Raw genomic sequence first — 23753 nt, forward strand, 5'->3', positions numbered from 1 at the left:
CACCCCTATAGGGTTTTGAACTTTCGAAAGTCGTGCCCGTGGTTATGTGGCAGATGGGAATTTGTTAATATTCGGTTGTAGAGAACTACGCACTTAACTTAATTAAAATGCATCAACCGCGTGTGTAGCCGTGATGGTCTCTTCTCGGTGGAGTCCGGGAAGTGAACATGGTTCTTGTGTTATGCTTGAACTTAAGTAGTTTCAGGATCACATCTTGATCACTTCTAGTTTCCCGACCATTGTGTTGCTTCTCTTCTCGCTCTTATTTGCGTATGTTAGCCACCATATATGCTTAGTGCTTGCTGCAGCTCCACCTCACTACCTTCTCCTACCCATAAGCTTAAATAGTCTTGATCTCGCGGGTGTGAGATTGCTGAGTCCTCGTGACTCACATATACTTCCAAACAGTTGCAGGTGCCGATGATACCAGTGCAGGTGACGCAACCCAGCTCAAGTGGGAGCTCGATGAAGATCTTGTCCGTTGTTTTGCTTCGCTTCCTATTGATCAGTAGTGGAGCCCAGTTGGGATGATCGGGATCTAGCAATTGGGGTTGTCTTCTTTTACTTTGGTTCCGTAGTCGGACCTTGATTGTATTCTGGATGTTGTATGTTTAACTTGTATTTGTGTGAAGTGGCGATTGTAAGCCAACTTTTTATCCCTTTCTTATTCAGTACATGGGACTGTGTGAAGATTACCCCTCTCGCGACAAACCTACCATGCGGCTATGCCTCTAAGTCGTGCCCTGACACATGGGAGATATAGCCACATTGTGGGTGTTTCAAGTTGGTAATCAGAGCCTTCCCCGAACTTAGGAGCCCCCTGCTTGATCGAATCACTGACGTTGTTGAGTCTAGAACAAAATGTTTTGAGTCTTAGGATTATATATATCGGAGAGTAGGATTCTTTTTACTCCCCAGTCCCTTCGTCGCTCTGGTGAGGCCTCCTGACGTAGAAGTTTTGGCTCTTCTCTCCTCAAATTTCACAAAAAAATAGGATCACGCGAGTATCTTGGAATCGTTCTAATGGTTTTGTGACGAGAACATTGTTCTTGGTGCCTCCTGACATTTAGGGGTTGTGGCAGTGTCCCGGGGAGTTCAGCTCCGAGGTGTTGTCATCACAATTTTATCATTGCAGTTCTGGAATACCTGAGTTCGCCGACATCGAAAATCTCTTTTATGCAGTTGTTGGTGAGATAACCTCGACGCCACCCCGTACTGGGGCGGGAGTTCGGGAGTATTGCCATAACTCGTATAACGGATGCTTTTCAAAGGTTGAGGTAAATGATTTCCGAAGGTTTCTTGGTTATGTGTTGAAGGATGGATACAGCTGGATGTAGGGTTTGTTAGTTTTGGGTGAGATATTATGCTTCCCCTGTATCCCCAACACCTGATTGCATAACCAGAAAGTTTCGTGAGTTTATAAGTGGGAATTCAAGTAGCTCCTAGAATAATCTTTCCAACAGACACATGATACAATATGGGATCTATCATATGTTTGTTCCGGCTTATTTTGCAAGCCAATCCTTTGTTTTGTTTTCAGTTGTGGTATTCGAGTTGCTTCAATGTCAAGTGTTGATTCCATACCTCTCCTAAGCAGTGTTCTCATATTTCTATGTTAATACTAATCCTTCTTGATCATCGAGATTGTCATGTCAATTCTTTTCCTACCGACGTGGTTCTCTTCAAGTGGATCCGGTCATTTTCAACATTCGCAATATCCAATCTCAGTTTTCGTCAATGGTGTTTGTTTCATCCGTCTCGAAGTTGCCTTTGTTTTCCCACCCTCCCACCCTTTTTCTTCAAGATCTCAGATGTCGTAATCAAGTATCCATCTTATGGATGCGAAGTCTCTTCATTGTCTTCATTCAATGTTCTCACCCGGTGATTCTTCATGAAGATACTAACAAAACTTCAAGTTATCATTACTCGTTCTTTTTCTTCTCGGATAGATTCAATTCAAGATTTGTTGATCATATTCCTTTCCTCGTTTTAAATGTCTTCTCATGCCGGAGCACTTCTTAATAATCCACCTCTCGTTATTCAATTGTTCCGAAGTGCTGAAGATACCTCGAAGATTCGTGTTTCCACTCTGCATTCATTCAAGTTCCTCTGAGGATGTTATTTCATTCAAGCCATTTAAATCAACCGGGGCAATCTCCTTTTCAAGTAACCATTTCAATGGTGTATCTTGTGAGTGGGACCTAACCCACAGGTCTTTTCCCAGGATCTTACCTGGCTCTTCTAATTTTCCCGGAGCTATCCTCAGATTCTTTCAAAATTTGACGTAAGAATGAATTGTCATCAGTAAAATGTCTTTCTCCAATATCTTTCAAAATCTTTTCATCATTGGTTCAACCTTTCTAATTTTCATTCCGGAGTGCCTCAACAATTTGGTGGTTTTTCTTCTCGTCTTTCTCAACATTTGAAGACCAAAGAAGAGTTTCTCTTCAATCTTACCCGTACTCTCAAGACTCGTGGTTCTAGCTTCATGCCATCCTCTCATAATTGTTCTCGATTGTGAGAATTCTTTTCACCCATCTGGAGTAATTCAGGGGTCTTTTCAGTTTGATTCTCCGAAGACCATCATTTCGGGTTTATTCATTCTCAGCTTTCAGATCTCATCTCCAAATCTTACCGGTGCATCGTTCAAATATCCTCTAATCAATTCATGATCTATTCTTTCTCATGTATCTAAATCCCAACAAGTATCTTCATTCGTTTTCAAATTCTTCCTGGTGTGTTATGCTTTGCTACTTTCATTTTCAAGTCTTACGGTGGTTTGCTCAAGATTCTCTTCGATGGTTATCATATTAATTCATTCGTTGTTTCAATCCTACCGGTGGTTCGTTGAAGATTTCCCAAGTTTGCGCTATATCTATCCTTAATCCTTTCTACGAGAATGAGTAGTATGTAAAATCAGTTGATTATCATCAATTTAATTGATGAAGGATAAGCATAATGTAATTCTTATTCTTGTTTCATCCAAGTGATTAATTCCTTATTCCGGAGGTTCATCAAAATTCTTGATTTCTTTTGTTCATCTTTCTTTTCCGGAGTTCCAATCTCTCTCAAATATCTCGTCGTGAAGATCCATCTAAATCATTACAAGGCTTCACCTTGTGTTTCCAACTTGTCTTTTTTTATCAACATTTTGTTACCGGAGTTCTTCATGGAGGCTCTACTTCGTGGTTCATCAAGGATTAATTCCTTCTCGAAGTGTTCATCGAGATTCTTTCCAGAGGAGCTCAAGTATTCTTCATCTTGCATTCCGAAGTGCGGTTCGTTCTACCCTATCTTTTGCGGTGGTGTTATGTCATTTTTGACAATTACTTTGTGTTTCCTGGTTCACAAGTTGTCCGAAATGACATATTTTAAACCCATCATTTTCAATTCGTTCATGACATCCTTTGCAACCCATCAATCTCTTCATTGGAATTATCTTGGGTTATATTTCACCTAAAGTTTTCCCTAGGAATTGTTGCTATTTATGGTGCTTATAAATGACCCAAGTTCTTCATTTATCCTCCCGGTGAAATAAGCTTCTCGTCTCCTCGTTGATATCAATCCAAACTTTTGTTTCCGTAGTGGCAGAATTTCGCCTCAATTTTGAGAAGTTTTCCATAGGCCCACTACAAGCTTAATCTTTTCGTTGTTGGTTTTCCAACAACTCCATTTTAACCTTCTTGGAAGAGTGCTTTCCAAGCTCATTTGTGGCAGAAGTTGGCCTTTTCTTCTCCATTCTTATTCCAATGATCGATCTTCTATTCTTTCTCCCGGAGGCTTTGTGATGTTGCTCTATTCACTCATCATCTCAAATTGTGAGGATCGTGTTCTTTTTGTGCTTACCCATTTAGCCGGAGTGTTCTTTTCATCTTATCAAGTTTTGCCTCCCTTCTCAATCGGAGTGCTGTCTGAAATCTTTCTTACCCCTTGTGCCAATTTTTCAATAGTTCCGGAGGCAGTGTGTTGTTGATTTCATCAAGTATACTCTTATCTTGTCAAGTTCATGTTCAATTGCTTCCATTTACAGTCGGAGTGCTGTCCAAATTATATCGTTCTTAGTCCTTCTCTATCTTGTGTTAACCGGAGTGTTGTCGTAATTGATTTTTTCTCGTTCCTTGTACATCTTGTTTCAACCGGAGTGCTTGCATGTACTTCTTGTCCATTGCAACCCTTTTCTTATGTCTGTCAACCTACAAGGTCCCCGTAATGTTCCTTGTTCCTCTTTTCTAACAGAGTGTTTTCAACTTTGTTCATCTTCTTCGTTTTTCTTTCTTTCAATTTGTTCAACCTCTCAAGGTTCTTTGGTTTCACTCGTTTGTCAAAGAACCAACTTAGCTTTACCTTTTCTCTTCCTCTTCCGTTTTCCCTCCGGTGCCATCCTAGATCTTGGGACGAGATCCTCTTGTAGTGGTGGAGTGTTGTAACACCCCGAGACCGACGCTCCAGACGGCTTCCTTGTTTTTCGTTGTTGTCATGTGTTTCGTTTGTCTGTTGCTTTCTTCATATCATCTTTTGCATTGCATCATGTCATCATGCAACCTTTTTTAAATTACTCAACTATATAAATTGCATGGATCTTCGGTCCATTTAAACCGAGGGAATTCACGCGGTGATTCTCTTTACAACATATATCCCAATATTAGGGAGCTATAATAAATATTCCACTATTTTGGAATTCACTTTAACATACTTGCAATTTAAATCCCATGCCTTTCCATCTAAATCCTTGACCTCAACTTTGCCCATAAAATTCTTTCGGCACTTTTCCAAGCTCCACCAATAAACTCAACATTTTTTTGGACTCTTCAAAAACCTAGTCCCAATTCACAACCATTTGAATTATATTCAAATGAATTTGAATTTTTATCTGTTGATCATGCCACTTCTATTTTTCTTGGATAAAACTCATTTTTGTGAGTCCTGAAAAATAACCCCCACGCCCAAAATCCTTCCCTAACCCTCTCTTTCTTTTCCTCTCTCTGTTTTCTTTTTTGTTAAAGAGATAAGTTTTTAAAGACAGACAGAAGAGGCCCGGCAGCCATTCTAGCCCAGCTAGGCCTACCTCCCTCACGCGTCGGCCCAAGGCCAGGCCCAACCAGCCCCGCTGCTTACCCTAGCGATCCCTGCACCCTTCCTCCTCGTCCCCTCGCACCGCCACACACAGACGCATCGCACCAGGGAGAGCCCCGGCTCGATCCCCATTTTTGGTTCGCTCGAACCCCCTCCTCCCTCTCGATCTTCAACGCCAGCCTGCCAGTGCCGTCGCCCTCCTTCCTTGCGCCCACGCCTCCTGCTCCCTCCGTTCGGGCACACGCCAACACCGCTGGACTTCACCACGCGCCCCGCCGCCTCTGGTGCCGCGCTGGCGAGCACCATCGCCGGAGTTGCTCCTTTTGCCAGTGCCACCGCCGAAGCTCAAGTCCACCGCCGTCGTGCCTCTAGCCCCGCCTCGGTTTCGGCGGGATCTGTACAGGAGCATGCTACGCCGCCGGTTCTCAGCCTCCCCCGCGTCCAGCTTGCCTCCCTTGCTCTTCCACGCCAGGCCATCGGCACCGTGGCCTCGCCTCTGATTTGAGCAGGCGAAGGAGGAGCGCCAGCCACGATCCCTTGCTCCTCTGCTTCGGGTCCTATTGTCCTGCGGCCATCGCCCCTGCCTCATTTGAAGCACCTACACCATGCCCTGGACCTCCAAGGAAGACCACCGAACAGGGATTCGCCAAGTACCAGGTCAACGAGGACTGCCAAGTTTGTTTTCTGCCGTCTTCGAAATCGCCAAGTACCGTTTTCAAGTACCCCTTCCGAACGCCAAGGTGGATCTCTACCACTGACGAGGTTCTGATAAGACCGTCAAGTGAACGACTACCTCCACGACGATACGAGAACAACAACCATTGACATGCGCTTTGCCAAATACCACAACCGTCGCGTTGTGTTTTGTCAAGTTCCTATGCGACCCCTGTACAACTACCATCGCCCTGAAAACGTTGGATTCGTCAAGTACCTCTCTGAAAACGAATGTGTACCACAACCATCGCGAGTACCTCTACCGTCATCATGTACCCCTACTTCTACTACCTTCGCGAGAACAACTACTTCCTCTTTGAACTTGAACCATTCTGAGAATGCTCCCTTGTAAGGTATAACCGCCGGAACAATGCCCGTGGGCAAATGCTTGTGATGTGTTGTATGAGATGCTCCTGTTTGATCGTGGTTGCACCGTGTCCGAGTTGTTCTTTGCGAGTTCCTCGTTGCCTTGCCATCGACATGTGGGAACCTGGTATCCAGGAGCACCCCATCATCTTGCATGACACACTCACACCCACTTCCTTTTGCACCGGTATCCCTGTGAGCTACCGGATCATCGGAATGTTGCCGTGGCATCATTTTCAGATTCGTTGCCGTGGCACCCCTTTTATTTCCGCCACGATGACAAATGCGTCATAAATGCTCATGTCGACTTTTCATAAAAATGCATAAAACTTGCAAATGTCATCCGCATCATGATAACAACATCAAGAATGTTTAAATTGTTGTTTGCAGCAATTGCTAATGCACATGAGGATTTACCGGAATTGTTGTTGGATGGTTCCGGCCTCATTTAAAATGGCAAGTGTGTAATTTACTTTTCCTCACCTCTTGCCATGTTTAAACAACATTTAATTTTGTTGAGTAGTTTAAACAGGAGAGAACTAAATAATTAAATGTGGTGTTTCTTCAATATGCAACTCGTTGCATATTGAACTCCACTTAATTTGTAGTATTGTTTGATGCTCTTTCCCATGCCATGCCTCTTTAAACCGGACATGCATCATACTTGATTGTGCATCATGCCATGTTTATGTGATGGTTGTTTACTATGTTGCCTGCTTCTTTCCGGCTTGCTTCTCTCGTTAGCTTCGGTTTCGTTCCAGAGTTGTGAGGATCTGTTCGACTACGTCTGTTTGTCTTCTTCATGGACTCGTTCTTCTTCCTTGCGGGATTTCAGGCAAGATGACCATACCCTCAAAATCACTTCTATCTTTGCTTGCTAGTTGCTCGCTATATTGCAAGGCCGTGTTACCTAGCACTTGCTATATCATGCCTCCCATATTGCCATGTCAAGCCTCTAGCCCACCTTTCCTAGCAAATCGTTGTTTGGCTATGTTGCCGCTTTTGCTCAGCCCTTCTTATAGCGTCGCTAGTTGTAAGTGAAGATGAAGTTTGTTCCTTGTTGGAACATGGATATGTTCGGGATATCACAATATATCTTATTTACTTTTATGCATCTATATACATGGTAAAGGGTGGAAGGCTCGGCCTTATGCCTGGTCTTTTCTTCCACTCTTGCCGCCCTAGTTTCCGTCATACCGGTGTTATGTTCCTTGATTTGCGTTCCTAACGCGGTTGGGTGTTATGGGAACCCCTTGACAGTTCGCTTTGAATAAAACTCCTCCAGTAAGGCCCAACCTTGGTTTTACATTTGCCTCACCAAAGCCTTTTTCCCTTGGGTTTCCGGAGCCCGAGGGTCATCTTTATTTTAACCCCTCCCCCCCGGGCCAGTGCTCCTGTGAGTGTTGGTCCAAACAAGAGCCCCTTGCAGCGCCACCTTGGGGAAACTTGAGGGTTGGTTTTAGTTGTACGATCTGCTCATCCGGTGTGCCCTGAGAACGAGATATGTGCAGGTCGTATCGGGATTTGTTGGCACATTCGGGCGGCTTTGCTGGTCTTGTTTTACCATTGTAAAAATGTCTTGTAACCGGGATTCCGAGTCTGATCGGTTCTTCCTGGGAGAAGGAATATCCTTTGTTGACCGTGAGAGCTTGTGATGGGCTAAGTTGGGACACCCCTGCAGGGTTTTGAACTTTCGAAGGTCGTGCCCGCGGTTATGTGGAAGATGGGAATTTGTTAATATCCGGTTGTAGAGAACTTGACACTTAACTTAATTAAAATGCATCAACCGAGTGTGTAGCCGTGATGGTCTCTTCTCGGCGGAGTCTGGGAAGTGAACATGGTTCTTGTGTTATGCTTGAACGTAAGTAGTTTCTGGATCACTTCTTGATGACTTCTAGTTTCTCGACCGTTGTGTTGCTTCTCTTCTCGCTCTTATTTGCAATGTTAGCCACCATATATGCTTAGTGCTTGTTGCAGCTCCACCTCACTACCTTCTCCTACCCATAAGCTTAAATAGTCTTGATGTCATGGGTGTGAGATTTCTGAGTCCTCGTGACTCACAGATACTTCCAAATAGTTGCAGGTGCCGATGATACCAGTGCAGGTGACGCAACCCAGCTCAAGTGGGAGCTCGATGAAGATCTTGTCCATTGCTTTGCTTCGTTTCCTGTTGATCAGTAGTGGAGCCCAGTTGGGACGATCGGGGATCTAGCAATTGGGGTTGTCTTCTTTTACTTTGGTTCCGTAGTCGGACCTTCATTGTATTCTGGATGTTGTATGTTTAACTTGTATTTGTGTGAAGTGGCGATTGTAAGCCAACTCTTTATCCCTTTCTTATTCAGTACATGGGACTATGTGAAGATTACCCCTCTTGCGACAAACCTACCTTGCGGCTATGCCCCTAAGTCGTGCCCCGACACGTGGTAGATATAGCCGCATTGTGGGTGTTTCAACTCCGAAGGTGTGTGAAACCACCATGCCGATGCATAGTCATGGAAGTTACTTGTGGCGCACTTCACTTGATCTTCGGGAGGAACTTGATGTAGCTTGAGGTAGTCGTCCATTAGGCGCTCCCACTCGAGATACTCCTCGGGTTCTTGAGTCCCATAGAAAGGAATCACATGGTCGGTGTCGAGGTTGTAGTAGCTCGTGGAAGTCACGCACTTGAGCTCGTGGAGTAGGTGAAGATGCCGTGCATTCAAAGGCGAAGATCCCTAGAAGTCACTTGGCAAAGATGCCAATGGTGTTGAAGAAGCCGAAGTGTCAGGGTTGGTGCTGATGTCGTGGCTCTGTATAGCCCGTGCGTAGGAGGGTGCAGAAGGTCGTGTGCATAGGGTCCCGTGTGCACGGGGGTCGGAGGCCCATGTGCACGGGGTTGGCCGAGAAGCCAACTCTCGTCTAGAAGGTCGCTCTTCATGGTCTTGTCGATGTCGATTCTTGTGTGTACTTGACAGAGATGGTAGCTTGGGAGTCTTTCCACTTGAGCGTCTTCTCGAAGATGAGGAAGTCCTCCTGCGGTTCTTGATGAGGAAGACCACTTGCAATTCTTGATGAGGACCTTGAGCTCCTCCATGTGCTTGTCCATCTTGGCGTCAATGAAGTTCTTCATGGCATCGAACTCGACGTCGTGGTTGTTGACTCGAGATGATGTGCCTTGCCTATCCATCACAAGACTAGAGAAAATTTGAGTACAAAATGAGATAAACAATACCAAGCTACCATTTCCAAAAGTTGAGCATGTATCTTGTGTCACTCAATATGAAATGAAAGAATAGTGGAATTGGTACTGGACATGTTCACTCACACCTACAAATTAAAGCTTATCGAGTGGCTTGGTTAGGACAAGTGGCACAAATTCATGCAAATTGAAGTCCAAGATATTGAAATGTTGAAATAAATACGAAGGACTCAAAATGCAAAGTAAGTGATGACAAATATATAGGAGGGCAATAAAGAAGCACACACGGTGGGATAATGGGGCTTGTGCAACTATAGGGATGAGCAATACAAACTTGCCTAATGAAGACTAAGCTCATGTTGCACAAACACTAGGAGAGCACTAGCTTGATTGCACACTTGGGAACGATTCACCACTTGGCACCAACCTATATGTATGCAAGCTAAATGTTTCCAATTCCATGTATCCTTATGCACAAGTATCTCTTTTCATGCTCAACTCTTTGCTTATAAGCTTATGATCTTTCTTTTCTTTCTTAAATTATTTTTTGCTCTTCTCTTCCTTTCCACTTTTCTTATTGAGCCTCAAACCGAAACATGAGATAAGTATCACAAGATATGCACGGGAATAAGCAATTGCAATATATGATATGTCTAATGATGCAACAATATGATATCGTATCACTATGGTGCACAAATTTTCACGAAGCCCGACAATACTCGGATAGCTAGTCTCAATAGGTATGAAGGTATGCGCAAAGATGGTGGGTCTATCAAGATGTAATGGCAAGGAAGGAAAAGTTTATGACGGAATGGATACCTTTGTCACACTTAACCTTTCACGAAGTCGGGGGTAACCGGCCTTGCTTCCAGTTGAAGATGGTCTCAAAGGACGGATGGTCGTCGTCGATGTGGAAGTTCATGGTGGATGTAGTCTATGGAACGATACAAGTGTCCGGTGGTGAATGAAGATGTAACAATCCCTAAGTATCCAAGACACCTTAGGAGACTCAAATCACAACTCAAACAACCACAAATACCAAAGGAACCAAAATGGGTTAGTTTGCGGAAGTTGTATGTGGTGGTGTGGAACTTATGGCGGAATGCCTATGCAAAAGATGCAAAATAGGACGAAATTTGATGGATTAAAATGGAGGTAAAACTAATATGAGCAGCACGGGCACGTCACTAGCTTTTCAACAAGACAACAAACGCCCAAATCGGAGTTCGGGAGTGGAAGTTATGACCGAAAACGTAAACCGTGTGTAGATGATTCTGGGAGGGTCATGCGCAGGGGGTCAAAGGCCCATGGACACGGGGTCCTGTGCGCACGGGACAAGGCCGTGAACATGGGGTCTCCAAGGATGTATCAGCGGGGCGTGTGCACGGGGTAGGCAGAAATTTCACGATTTCTAGTATAAATTATAAGGGGGAAAGAAAAATTAGGCCATGGGGACCCAATTGGAGGTGGATCTACATGCTATACACCAGATCCATGGATTGAAATCAACAAAAACTCACAAGAAACATTAAATCACAAAAATTTTGGTATGGCTCTTTTTGTGGGGATTTTGGAAATTGGGCAAGAACAAGCAAAATTAGGCTAGAAAACAAAGAGGGGGCTCCAATTTTGTGAGAAACCATGGCTCATGATACCAAAATGTTGTAGGGTGGAACCCTAGATGGAGATCTTTCAAGAATTGGAGGGGAAATCCCCAAGAGAAAGAAGAACACAAGGGGGAAAACAAGAGGAACACTCAAGAACAAGCCGAAATCACACATCCACTAGACTCAAATCCACACAAGATCCACAAGGTACATGAACAATCAAAGGGAAACAAGATAGATGGTAGAGTTCATCTGAAATCCTCTGAAGGAGATGAGGGCTTGATGATCTAGATAGATCCTTCCCTAGATGGAGTGTCTCTCTCAAGAGGAATCGCATAAGGGGATATACATGAGCTAAGCTCTAATGTCCAGATCTATTCTTAGCTGAGTCTAAATGGATGAGGGAGAGGAGTATATATAGGTCCAAGGCATGAAGGGGGTAAGGAGGGACGAAATGGGGATTAAATCGGCAAAGCCAGTAGCAACATTCAGGGGGCCCATATGCACAGGGTAAGTGGAGCCTGTGCGCATGGGGTGTCCAGAGACGTGACACATGAGCCTGTGCACACGGGGTCTGTGAGGCCAGTGGACACGGGGTTCCTGTGGGCACTGTACAGGCCCATGCGCATGAGATCTTCAGGACTGCCAACCTGGGAGGCCCGTGGGCACAGGGTCGGAGGGACCCATTGATTGGTGTAGTTGTTCTCTTCGTCTTGGACTCCTCCTCGATGAATGTGTAGCTCCACTCACACCTATGTATGCACACGAGAGAGGGGACTAGTAGTATACCATCCTCGAGAGGTACAAGTGGACACGTGTAAAGGAGATGACTCACCTTTGTATGTAGGAAGTAGATGTCACACGTGTCACTTGCCAAATGGACTCTTGACATGCTGGTGTCCATAGGATGCTCCACATCTGCACCCACGACCGTGCTCCCGCAGTGGGCGATCTGCGGCGCGTGAAGCAGCAGCCGGGTGAGACCTTGCACAAGTACATACAGCGATTCACGAATGTCCGCCTCAGGATCTCAAAGGCGTCGGACAAGGCCATCATCTCAGTGTTCTCTGAAGGCGTCCGGGACATAAGATGAAGGTGGAGCTCGCCATCAACGAGGACATGTGCTCGGCCCTAGAGATGTTCAACCTGGCGAACAAGTGTGCAAGGGCAGAAGAAGGGCGCCTGTCCCTCCTCGAGCTTCCGAACGCCGATCCTAACGACAAGAAGGCCAAGGCTCATGAGGCAAAGTCCAAGGGTCCTACTGTGCTTGTGGCTGAACCTGAGACAAAGCATGGTCGCGACCACAACAAACCTCCCCGGGGCAATCGCCCGTTCTGCATCTTCCATAACGTCCACAGCCACAATACCCACGATCGCCAGGAGCTCAGGGCCCTCCACGAGGGGTGACTTGGTCGCCGCCCTGAGTGGGGTGACTATGGCTACGGCCGCGGAGGAGGCTGCGGCGGAGGCCTCTAGGACAACCGCGACCCTCACCAGGACTGGCGCGACCAGCCTCATGAGGATCGCTGTCGTGACGAGCCTCTTAACGGGTTCTGGCGTGATCAGCCTTGTGAGGCCCGTCCTCAGGGCAATGTTGGCCTCCCTCCGCTTCCGCCGCCGCCGCCAAGAAGAAATGACGACAACCGATAAGACGATGGCGCTGGGGGCTTCCAAGAACCTCGTGCTTTCTCCTGGATCCTGGGTGGTGCACAAGCCCCAACCACACATCGCATCTTCAAGCAGTTCGCTCGTGAGGTGAACGCGGCCCTCCCGAGGCTCGACGATGCGCGTCCCCTCTGGCGCGGGTGTCGTGCGATATATGCGCACTACTAGGAAAAGGCTAATTAGTGGCGCACCTATTTTTGCCATTAATGGCGCACTATAGGTGCACCACTATTATCACGCCACTAGTAGCAAATAGTAATGGCGCACCTATAGTGCGCCGTTACTATGCCTAGAAGGTGGTCCATTACTATCTGACTTAGTAATGGCGCACCACATAGAGGTGCGCCATTACTAACATTTTTTCCATTTTTTCATTTTTTTCATTTTTTTCTTAATCTCAAGTCACTATGGCTTAATCTCAAGTCAAATCGCACTCTGTGGTCAAACTTCCCGGAAGGTCACCCATCCTCACACTACTCCAGCCCGAGCATGCTTAACTTTGCTGTTCTATCCAACCCCAGCACCACCTCACTTAACAAGCACTTGTTGATATATCTATCATATCAATCCTATTAAACCTTGTTGATGTCTAGGACTTTGTTCATGTTCATGAGTGTGATGAAATTTTGAAAAATATTTCAAACTTCCCGGTCATATTACGTATCATATTTCGAAAAAAAATTCCAAAAAAAATTCGAAACCAATTTTTTTCTGTTACTAGTGGCGCACCTAGCAAATGGTGCGCCACTAGTAAGTTTGAATTTTTTCCCATTCCCCCCCCCCCTCTAGTTCTTAAAAGCCCCGTATCTTTTGTTCTGTTAGGTTTTTGGGGATTTTGAAAATCTTGAAGGGGGTAGATGATTTTTCATATAAAAAACTTTTTAATCCGAGTTCGTATGCAAAAGTTATGCCCATTTTACTAAATTCCAGAGAGATTTTGCAAATAAAGTCGAAATTCATATTTGTAAATTTTCCCAACAACTAGACCACATATCACGTGGGAAACTTATTTTATTTTATTTTATTTTATTGATATTTCCATCATTTTCTTTTATTTTTTTAAACTAAAAAGGCGGTCCACGGGGGGGTGCATTTGGTTAGCAGTGGCGCACCAGGGCATAGTGCGCCATTACTAGTTGACATAGTAATGGCGTACCTGTACAAGGTGCGCCATTACTATGTGTATGACTTGCTTGGTCAAACCTTGGTCAAAGTTAGTAATGGCGCACTTTGTCTAGGTGCGCCATTATTAAGTTTGACATAGTAATGGCGCACCTACAGAAAGTGCGCCATTACTAAGTTTAACCAAGGTTTGACCCGGTCACACATAGTAATGGTGCACCTTGTACAGGTGCGCCATTACTATGTCAACTAGTAATGGCGCACTATCCCCTGGTGCGCCACTACTAATAAAAAAAAATTCAAAACTAGTAATGGCGCACCACGCACCAGGTGCGCCATTAGTAATATGTCATTAATGGCGCAACCGTATCTGGTGCGTCACTGCTATATAGCAGTGGCGCACCACATACATGGTGCTCCATTAATGTCCATATTAGCTATATCCCTTTTCCTAGTAGTGGTGAAAGGATGGCTTATCATGGAGGGGGCTAATAATACGTCGCTGGTGCCAGGAAATAGGATGAGGCGAATCTTACCCAGGTTCGGGGCTCTCCTAGGAGATAACACCCCTAGTCCTGCTCTGCGGGGTCTCCGCATGATGACTATAGCAACTAGAGTGGCTACAAGATTGCTCCTAGCGTTGTTTCTCTAGAGGAGGAAGAAGAACAAGGCTAGCCCTAGCTTCCTCTCTCTATATGTGTGGGTGATAGGAACTAAGGTCTGAACCCTTTGCATGGGTGCCCTGGGGGGTTTATATAGGCCTACCCCCCAGGGGTACAAAGGTAATCTGGCCGGGTGCTGGCCCCATCTGTCAGTGTCTATGGTCGCCGGCTTCTCCGCCGGCCGCTCGGGCCCGCCGCCTGGTGGGCCCTGTTGGTTGTCTCGTAATTGGCCGACAGGCCGTTCCCGCCACTTGCAGGTCTGGCCGGCTGCTCAACACTATAGCGATGCTGGTAATGATGCATGCTTGGTAGGGGGAGGCTTGGCTACAATACCGCCGCCTGGCGGGCGATCACTGTAGACATCCCCCGTGTCTTCTGGTTAATGGCGCACAGACTTTAAGGAAAGGAGGGCCGCCTGGTCCGGGGCCAGCCTCCCCTCAAGCCGACTGGTCTGGGTTCGCCGCCCTCTGGCTCCTCGCGGACAGGTAGGGCCCACCGCCTGTGGGCCGTACCGACATTCCGTAGTGGGGGCATGGCCTTCTCTGCCATGGGTCGCACAACAACATTGCCACGCCGGCCGGGGGGTGTCCGCCCCGTACGGTGCACTGTGGCCATGCTTGGCCCTGGATTCGGGGGTGGCTGTTAGCACTGTAGCCACGCCCCGTCTCGTCGTCATAATGTGGTGCAAACTTTGAGGGTTCTTGGGGACGCTTGCTGAGGGCCGGTCTCTCTAGGGGCCGTCCTCTAGGAGTCGGCCCACTTCGAGGCCGTCCTCTGTTCCTTGCCGCCTTCCGCCAGCCGGCCACTGGGAGCTGCTGGCCATAAGAAGTCGGCTAGTTGATCTTTGGGTCTTGAGGGGCGAGGCCGGCGCCGATGTCTTAAAATTCCATGGGCGGCAGATGAGGCTACCCGTGGCTAATTACTCTGACACCCTCAAATGGTCGCAACACGCTATCACTTTCGACTCCAAGGACAACCTCAAGTGCTCGGCCGCCGGAGGCGTGCTCCTCATGCTTTGCACACCCACCATCAGCAACGTCATCATCACCAAGACCCTCATCGATGATGGCACGGGGATCAATGTCCACTCTGTCGAGACGTTCAAGACACTTCAAGTTTCTTATGATCAGCTCCTGCCAACCAAGCCTTTCTCAGGGGTGGTCAATAGCTCCACCATCCCCCTGGTGCAGGTACACCTCCCAGTCACCTTCGGCAAGCGTGACAACTACTACACCGAGCTCATCGACTTCAACGTTGCCTACATCGCCTCCCGTACAACGCAATCCTGGGGTATCTAGCCCTCTCCAAGTTCATGGCAGGAACCCACCACAGCTACAATGTCCTCAAGATGATGGGGAGTGGTGGTATCATAACGGTCGCCTGTGATTAGAAGGATGTTGTGTGCTCCCTCGAGCACGCATATCAAGCTACAGCGGCAGACAACCCATATGATGAGGTCGCCGTCCTGCCTCCTGATACCACTCCCAAGAAGAAGAAGCTCTTCCTCAAGAGTCGTTAGGAGGCTGGGGCACCAGCTGATGGTGCATCGGGCCACATGCCTATGGTTGGGGAGCCCCTTCCTCCCGCATAGGAAGGCGTGCTCGATGCTTCCCTCAAGACAGGCTTGGGGGCTTCCGCCTGGAGAGGCTTCGACCTGACCGGTGCAACGAGGGAGGTGCTCGGGCACCACTTGGAGGCATGTTTCGATGCGCACTTCCGTGAGCAAGGCGCACGGCGCGAGGCGCCAGGTGCATGAGAGTTCATCACCAAGGTGATCCAGGAGCTTCAGGAGGTATGGGCCATGCACGGGTATCACCGCCCCACACGGCCCTCTGGTGCAGCTGCGGTCCCTGACATGGGCAGCGAGCTGCGCCTCTGCGTCAAAATCCCGGGGCTTAATAGGGCCGCTTCAAAGGACCTCTTTTGGCCGTCCCATGTCAGACAGAGTGGGGACTACCCCTGAAACTATGTCTGCATGTCGTTTGGCGTCCTGAATATGGGTGCCTCGTACCAATGCTTCGCGCAGCGTGCTATGGCGGCTCACGAGGTCAAACACCGCGTGGTCATGTCAGAGGGGGGTCCCGGACCCTCGCGAGCTCCCCAGTCCTCTGGAGTCGCCCAAATCGTGAGGATCGGCTTCTGTGGCACGTGCCTCCAGCAACCTCAATGCTTCTACAACAATGGTTCCAGGTGACTTTCAATTTGTTCAATTAAGGGCGCCCTCGGGCCGCATAGTCCTCGAGCTGTCAGGGACCGCTTCACCTGGCTTTATCATTTCAATTCATGTACTCTAGATCGATTACGTTTTCATGGGCTACTTTGGTTGTTAACCCTACGTTTGGCCCTGCACTGCTTTCGGAGTCACCTCTGTGGTCCCCGCGCATTGGCAACTCCCCTCTTGAACTTCCCGTGTGAGGGGGCTGCCGGCACGGCGCCTGTGCTCGGGTCTGTCACTGTAGCACTGATAAACCTAAGAGATTGAGCTCTGTCTCATGGGCCGACCCCGCGCACGTCACCTCACCAGGTCTGTAGTGCCTTTGTCTTCTCACATAACGACCATGAGCAAATCAGCAAGCGCATGTTTCCCCTTGTGTCTTATGATTAACTAACCCGCAGGCGCTTCAGGAGGCAAGACCTCGCGATATGACGCCCCAACTTTGTTATTTTGCAAAAGGCTAAGTAAAAGCTGCCCTAAACCAAGTGCCTCCACAAGGCGGGCCATTCCTCTTTTGCGCAAATTGCTTGAACATTAAAAGGGGGCCCTTAAGCATCGCGCCTCAGGAGCTCCTACGAGCTCTCGAGCCCTCACCCCCTCGCCTTGACCACGACATCGCCACCTGGCATACCAGCGGCGACTGAGCCTCTCTCCAGGGCCGGGTCCTGAGGACGTACAGCATTACAGTGAGCAAAGAAAGGGGAATCTCCAGCCTCGCAGGGAAACGCAGGGAAAAGGGTGTGTGTCCGTCGGCGCTAGCATTCGCTCGTCCACTTTCTGGAATATGATGGACATCAGTCTCCTCACGCGCCTCTAGCGGGGCCTTATTCTAATCCATTGCAGAATAGGGAACGTGCACGAGGTCAGGAGTTCCAAGGAAGCTCGCCCCCGCGGTGAAGGAATCACCACGGAACGCAACCCCCACGAGCGATAGCGACGAGGAGGAAAGTGACAACGATGACGACGACACCGACAGGGAGGACGACGGCTCCGACTCTGGCTGAACACCAGCTGAACAATCACCGTGAGGGGGCAGCAGCACCATCTGCACCTGCATGTCCTCTCCAGCAAGGAATTTGCTGGGAAGTTGGATGTGCATGCGTGGATGGTGCCTCCGGTAGGTTTCCTCGTGGCCTCTGGCTTCGTTCGCCCTGCCGCGTCCTGCTGACCCTGGTGGCGGTGGCCAGGGGGCCATCTCCGGCGCTCTCTTCACCATCAACTTCGCCCCCACCCTCTCAATCTTGTCAGGCTCCTCGCGAAGAGGCCTGACGGGGTCAGGCTGGGCTTCTTCCTAGGCACTCCTTTTGCCCTCTTCACCTCCCATGATGGTGCCTAGGACGAGAGGGACAAGAAAGGGATTACGGGTCACTTATATTTTTTCAGTCTAGAACATGTAGGCACTTGCAAAACTTTAGTCTAAATTAAGTAATCTTCTTTTATCCATGCTTGTGTTCTACAAGATATGTACTTTCTTATCAGTATATTAATGAAAAAGACAAGCCTTGCCGGGTACTTGTGCATGTATCCTATCCATGCAGAGGTGAAATGCCTCTATACATGTAATACCCACGATGCGGCTATATCTCCCACGTGTCGAGGCATGACTTAGAGGCATAACCGCATGGTGGTTTAGTCGCAAGTGGGGTAATCTTCACACAATCCCATGTACTCAATAAGAATGGGGTAAAGAGTTGGCTTACAATCACCACTTCACACAAATAAAAAGTTAAACATACATCATCCAGAATACAATCAAGGTCCGACTACGGAACCAAAATAAAAGAAGACAACCCCAAATGCAAGATCCCCGATCGTCCCAACTGGGCACCACTACTGATCAACCGGAAAAGACGCATAACAATGATCAAGATCTTCATCGAGCTCCCACTTGAGCTCGCTTGCATCACCTGCACTGGTATCATCAGCACCTACAACTGTCTGGAAGTATCTGTGAGTCACGAGGACTCAGCAATCTCACACCTGCGAGATCAAGACTATTTAAGCTTATGGGTAGGATAAGGTAGTGAGGTTGAGCTGCAGCAAGCACTAAGCAAATATGGTGGCTAACATATGCAAATAAGAGCGAGAAGAGAAGCAACACAATGGTCGTGAAGCTAGAACTGATCCAGAAGTGAACCTGAAACTACTTATGCACAACCATAACACAAGAACCATGTTCACTTCCCGAACTCCGCCGAAAAGACACCATCACGGCTACACATATGGTTGATGCATTTTAATTAAGTCAAGTGTCAAGTTATCTACAACCGGATATTAACGAATTCCCATCTGCCACATAACCACGGGCATGGCTTTTGAAAGTTTATACCCTGCAGGGGTGTCCCAACTTAGCCCATCACAAGCTCTCACGGTCAACGAAGGATATTCCTTCTCCCGGAAAGACCCGATCAGTCTCGGAATCCTGGTTACATGAAATTTCGACAATGGTAAAACAAGACCATCAAAGCCGCCCGAATGTGCCGACAAATCCCGATAGGAGCTGCACATATCTCGTTCTCAGGGCACACCGAATTGTCCAAACTTCCGGTAGGCCAACCCAGAGTTGCCCAGGTGGCCACCAGTGGTTGACAGGTTGGACCAACACTCAGAGGAGCACTGGCCTGAGGGTTTAAAATAAAGATGACCCTTGAGTCTGCAGAACCCAAGGGACAAAGGCTTAGGTGGCCAATGTTAAAACAAATGTTGGGCCTTGCTGGAGGATTTTTATTCAAGGCGAACTGTCAAGGGGTTCCCATAACACCCAACCGCGTAAGGAACTCAAAATCAAGGAACATAACACCGGTATGACGGAAACTAGGGCGGCAAGAGTGGAACAAAACACCAGGCATAAGGCCGAGCCTTCCACCCTTTACAAAGTATATAGATGCATTAGTTAAAATAAGAGATATTGTGATATCCCAACATAAACATGTTCCATCATGGAACAAACCTCAACTTCACCTGCAAATAACAACTCTATAAGAGGGGCTGAGCAAAAGCGGTAACATAGCCAAACAACGGTTTGCTAGGATGGTGGGTTAGAGGCTAGACATGGCAATATGGGAGGCATGATATAACAAGTAGTAGGTAGCACGACATAGCGATAGAATGAACAACTAGCAAGCAAAGATAGAAGTGATTTCGAGGGTATGGTCATCTTGCCTGAGATCCCGCAAGGGAGAAGAACGAGTCCAAGGAGACAAACAAACATAGTCGAACGGATCCTCACAACTCCGGAACGAAACCGAAGCTAACGAGAGAAACAAACCGGAAAGGAGCAAACAACATAGTAAACACACAAGCATAAACATGGCATGATGCACAACCAAGTATGATGCATGTCTGGTTTAATGAGGCATGGCATGGCAAAGTGCACAAACAACGCTACAAGTTAAGTGGAACTCAATATGCAACGAGTTGCATATTGACGAAACACTACATTCGATTATTTAGTTCACTCCCGGTTATGTACCCAACAATATTAAATTTTATTAAACATGGCAAGAGGTGAAACATAACAAAACTATACTACCTAAGCAATTTAAATGGGGCCGGAAACATCAAACAACAATTCCGGTAAATCCCCATATGCATTTAGCAATTTAATGCAAACAACAATTTTAAACATTTTAAATATTGTTATCATTATGCGGATGACATGTGCAAGTTTTTATGAAAATGTTGACATGAGCATATTATGAAGCATTTGTCACTGTGGTCGAAAGAAAGGGTGCCACGGCGACGATAGCAAAAACGGGGCCATGGCAACGTTCCGATTCTGGTAACTCGATTGAGATGCCGGTGAAAAGGATAGGGCATGAGCGAGTTGAGCAAGATGGTGGGGTGCTCCCGACTACCGCGTTCCCATGGGTTAGTAGGCCCCAAGTGCCGGGTCGTAAGCCTGCAGCGACTCGGGACTATTCCTTCAATTGTAGAATACATCATATCCATTGATAATATAATAGCCATTGCGCTAAAGCGACTTTGAAAACCTTAATCATAATACTGGTTATTGATAACAATAATAAAATCCAGCCATGTTGGCTATTTAAAGATTTGAATAATATAACCTGGTTTGAAAACCGATTCCTGCCATATAAACCGGTATATCCGTGCCCATATGGTACATGCTATGATGATGTAAAGATGATGCAATGTATGACGCAATATATGATGATGTACGTGTATGACCAAGAGGGTTTAAGCTATAGTTCGGATACGTCCAGAGCCCCTAAGTAGTCATAATTGTGGCATTGCGCCGATCAAGAGGTGTAGCTATGGTTCGAATACGACCAAGCCCCCAAGTGATCTTCCTGGTGGCCTTATGCCTATCAACAGGTGTAACTATGGTTCGAAAACATAGCCCCCAAGTGATTTCCCTGGTGGCCTTATGCCTATCAAGAGGTGTAACTATGGTTCGAACACATAGCCCCCAAGTGATATTGTGAGATGTGCTCAAGGGGTACCTATGTTTGAGATGTGCTATGCAACAGACTCTCTTTGGCCCATTATGATAATATTGGCTTGATAGCTGAATTACCAAAGTAACCAGAGTTGTGCTCTTATGATAATATTGGCTTGATAGCCGTATTAATAGGGTAGTCACAGGTGTGATCAACAAGCAGGAAGCCCCCAAATGATCAATAATATGATAAACCAATAAGGCAGGATGCCCATTGAGGGAGTCCCGGACTAAGGGCTCCTCGGGCGTCCGGCCTATTATCCTTTGGGCCAGACTGATGGGCTGTGAAGACAGGAAGGAAGAAGAATGCGTCGTGTCCGGATTGGACTCTACTTGGCGTGGAAGGCAAGCTTGGCGATCGAAGATTCCTTCTTAGGTAACCGACTCCATGTAAACCCTAGATCCCCTTAGTGTCTATATAAACAGAAGGGGATAGTCCGGAAAGGACACGACATATACTCATTACTATACCTACATAGGCTAGACTTCTAGGGTCTAGCCATTACGATCTCGTGGTAGATCCACTCTTGTAACACTCATATTCATCAATATCAATCAAGCAGGACGTACGGTTTTACCTCCATAGAGAGGGCCCGAACCTGGGTAAATATTGTGTCCCCCGTCTCCTGTTACCATCGATCCTAGACGCACAGTTCGGGACCCCCTACCCGAGATCCGCCGGTTTTCACACCAACATTGGTGCTTTCATTGAGAGTTCCACTATGTCATCGACAAAAGGTTCGATGGCCCCCTCTATCATCAATAATGACGCTGCCCAAGGAGGAACCTTCCTCCCCGGACAGATCCTCGTATTCGGCGGCTTCGTACTACGGGACAACTCGCTTGGCCATCTGGAGCAGATCGACAGGTACGCCCCTAGCCATCAGGTCAGATTCAGAAGCTTGAACTACGCCGCGGATGTTTGTGGATTTGAGCCCGCGGCGATCGCTCCCCCTCATCCCGATGAACGTGACTTAAATCTGTCATCGGATCACACCCAGGAGATGGTTCCTGCGACTGCAATGACCTTAGAGTCGAAGTAGATCGAGCCATCCGAGGCCTCAGAGTCCATGGCGTTGGAGCCACACATGGACTCGACGCCCTACAATATTCGCTTTAATGGAACTTCGGACTCATTTCCAGCTATAAGTTTTGGACTGTGCACGCCCGCAGACACCGAGCTAAATCGGTTATGGATCTTCGAGTTCAGCGCCGCTGACGTTTTCCAGCACTCGCCTTTGGGTGACGTGCTAAAATCTTTAAAGAAATTTTATAGCACATCAGAACTATGTCCGTTTCGAGCTAGAGATGGATGATGAGGAATTTCGCTTCCCACCCGCCACCCACTTCATAGCCACCGTCGATGACTTAACCGACATGCTCGACTATGGCTGCGAAGACATTGACGGTATGGACGACGATGCCGACAAGGAGCAAGGGCAAGACCCGCCATTTACTGGACGTTGGACGGCCACCTCTTCATACGACATTACATGGTTGATACACCTAAAGGATCTGGCGACGACAAAGAAGAGCCGGATGCGAACAAAACCTCCGAGAGACAGTCCAAGCGCCGGCGGCCCAAACACCGCCCCAAGCCCCGCCGCCCAAAGGGCGACAACACTGGCACCGGAGAAAATAGTACTCCGGGCGTCGCCGAAAACAGTGAAGACCCCGCCGGGGCCACATCCGAACAGGAATACGACAGCAGGCAAGACAACCCTGACGAACAGGCCATAGAAGATAACCCGGAGGATGATACTTACCGTCCGCCCTCCAAGGAGGAGACAAGCCTCGACAATGAAGACTTCATCGTGCCTGAGGATCCTCTCGAGCAAGAGCGCTTCAAGCTTCAGCTCATAGCCACTGCAAGGAGCCTAAAAAAGAAACAACAACAGCTTCAAGCTGAACAAGACCTGCTCGTTGACAGATGGACTGATGTCCTGACAGCCGAGGAATACGGCCTCAACCGCCCAGCCAAGAGCTACCCGAAACGTAGACTGCTACCTCAATTCGATGAGGAGGCGCCGGAGCATATATCTCCCTCGCGTAATGTGGATCGACCACCACGTGGTCGGGACAGGGCGGCGGAACGTTCACCCCGCGGTCGAGATAAAGCGGCAACTCAGACCGAACAGCAGACCGCCCCACCACCCCATCAAAATAGGGACGGAAGAGTCCGAAGTCATATGTACGACCTCCGACAGACCCTGGATAGTAGAGCAGGACACACAAGATCGATCTACGGATCACGAGTACATGCCTCGAGGCGCGACGACGGCTACTTATTCGGACGTGACAAACCTAACCACGCTCGAGCCGAATGCCGCAGACGGACTCCTTCAGAGCTCCGCCACGATGCGGCCCGGTATGGAGGCGCCGCACACCCGCTCTGCTTCACAGATGAAGTACTGGGTCATGAATTCCATGAGGGGTTCAAGCCCGTCAATATCAAATCATACGACGGCACAACCGATCCTGTAGTATGGATCGAGGATTTGATTCTCCACATCCATATGGCCCGAGGAGACAAATATTATATTCTCTCTGCGGTTGTGTATGGTGTACGTAACAGGTCAGGATGCTATCATTGCATCCGAAGACTATCTTGGAGTTCGGAGAAAAGGGGAACCCGCCTTGCAATTCCGAAGACAATCTGCACGCCGGACTCCTCGTCATTGAAAGTCAA

Source organism: Triticum aestivum, chromosome 6A (genome assembly GCF_018294505.1).
Source record: "Triticum aestivum cultivar Chinese Spring chromosome 6A, IWGSC CS RefSeq v2.1, whole genome shotgun sequence".
In the NCBI taxonomy this organism is placed as follows: domain Eukaryota; kingdom Viridiplantae; phylum Streptophyta; class Magnoliopsida; order Poales; family Poaceae; genus Triticum; species Triticum aestivum.